This window comes from Gracilinanus agilis, unplaced genomic scaffold (genome assembly GCF_016433145.1).
Source record: "Gracilinanus agilis isolate LMUSP501 unplaced genomic scaffold, AgileGrace unplaced_scaffold54190, whole genome shotgun sequence".
Lineage (NCBI taxonomy): Eukaryota > Metazoa > Chordata > Mammalia > Didelphimorphia > Didelphidae > Gracilinanus > Gracilinanus agilis.
The window spans coordinates 1-1,981 of NW_025389344.1; the positions used below are offsets into that span (position 1 = coordinate 1).

Genomic DNA, 1,981 nt, shown 5'->3' on the forward strand with positions numbered 1-1,981 from the left:
GGCACGGAGCCCAGAGCCTTCTTTTCTCCCTCCGTCCCCCCAGACCCCCCCGAGGTCTCCATCTCTGGCTACGACGACAACTGGTTTGTGGGCCGCGTCGAGGCCTCCCTGAGCTGCGATGCCCAGAGCAACCCGGAGCCCACGGCCTACGAATGGAGCACGTGAGTCCCAGCCCCGGGGGGCGGCAGGGCGCAGGCCCACCCCTCAGAGCCTGAATCCTCTGGTAGCCCCGGGATTCGGTTCTTGGGCCTCTGCTGGCTGACGGGCAGAGAGGAGGCCGCCGGCCTTCCTGGGCAGCCCCCTCCCCCGGGCCCCTCTTCCTCTTCCACACCTCAGTTTGCTCTGGGTTCCAAGCCCTGCGTGGGAGCAGCCGTTCTCCCAGCCCTTCCTTCCCCCCGGGGTGCCTTCTCTCCCACAGCCTCCATCTTCCCATCCCCTAGACGGGGTCTGCCGAGGCCGGGTCCTCCGCTGGCCCGGCTTGCCTGAGGGCCGCCCTGTCAGCGGTGACTCAGAGGAAGCCCCAGATCCTTTTCAGAGCAATGGCCGTCCGGGGAAGCCTCCCCTCTCCTCTGCCTGTAGCGCTGCTTTTCCTGAGCCTGAGGGGAAAACCTCCCCCTCGCTCTAGCCTCGGGAGGCGTCTCCGGCTCCTTCCTCTGAGCCGCGCCTGGACTTGCGATAGGCCGCTGTCCGTGCTCTCCCCAGACGTGAGACGTCCCTAGGCCAGGCCAGACCCACGATGGACGCCGGCCACGTCCCTAGCTGGCTGGCGCCCGGCGCCATCTTCCCGTCTTCCACCAGGACCACCCCAGCTACTCTGCCCAGTGCTCGAGTGCTGTGGCTCTTCCCAAAAAGCCCCCATGATGCTGGGCTCGCTCTTCTCGTTTCTGGACAGTTGTTAACTGTCCCTTACCAATACTGGACCCCCCAAGCAGGTCTCGGGCTTTGGCCCGAGTTCCTAGAGGGGAGGCAGGACCTGGGACCACTGCCTGGGTCTCTGAGAGCCTGGGGAGCTGGGGTCTCGGGCCCCTGGGTCCCCGAGGCAGAGGGAAGGGCAGAGGGGCTAATACTCAGGAGTCCCTCTCTTCCCCCCATCTAGATCCATGGGCCCGCTCCCCCCAGCAGCTGTGGCCCAGGGACCCCGGCTCATCATTCGCACCATTGATGAGTCGGCCAACACCACCTTCATCTGCAGCGTTGCCAATGCCGTGGGTACCGGTCGGGCTGAGCAGACCATCCGAGTCAGAGGTGAGGGCTCCCAGGGAAGGGGGATCCTTCGCCCTACTGCCTGATGCTTGGGGGACGGGGGATATAAGGACGAAGGGTGGGACAAGGAGGAAAAGCCCCACAGTGAGGAAACGTACTCAGAGATGCCACCCGAAATGCCCACACAGAGAAATAGTGTCACCACACATCCGCCATGGTGCCAGAGCTGGGATGGGATTGGAACCCAGGACCTGTGACTACACGTCTACCCCTCCTTCCACTGCCTTGCCCTCTCCTGGCTTAGGGAACCTCAGGGATTCCCTCTATGTTTCCCCTGGCCCTGCCACAGGGAGAGCATTAAAAAATGTAACAACGGTCCAGCCCCAAGCCTACGTCTGTCCTTCCCAGGACCTCTGAGGCTTCCTCTGCCTCAGCAGCTTCTTCTGGCTGCTCCCCTCCATTAGAGCCAGACCTGAGCTAAAGGGACCTGAGCACTGCTCGAGAGCCCAACCCCCTCCTTTGGTAAAAGAGGAAACCGAGGCATTCCCCAAGGCCACAGTGATGGGAAGTGACGGACCTGGAATTTTTGCCCAGGCCTTTGACTTCAGTCCCAGGCGCCAGGCTGCTGAGGGGACCGTGAGCTGCACAGGGTGGGGGCACATTACTGGGGAGAGAAGACAGAGAAAGACACTCCCACACACCCAGGCCAGAGGGGCACAAGCCCTGGCCTAGAAGCACACAAGGCTCGAGACTCCCAGACCCAAGCGAAAATGTTAGC

General features: G+C 63.1%; 1 long non-coding RNA gene across 1 annotated transcript; it reads left to right on the forward strand.

Annotated features, from left to right (window-relative positions):
- The first annotated feature begins 49 nt into the window (after positions 1-49).
- Positions 50-1,708, forward strand: LOC123255932. The gene is made up of 3 exons (XR_006506803.1): positions 50-161; positions 1,097-1,245; positions 1,392-1,708. It is a non-coding gene; the product is annotated as an uncharacterized LOC123255932 (long non-coding RNA).
- The last annotated feature ends 273 nt before the right edge of the window (positions 1,709-1,981 follow it).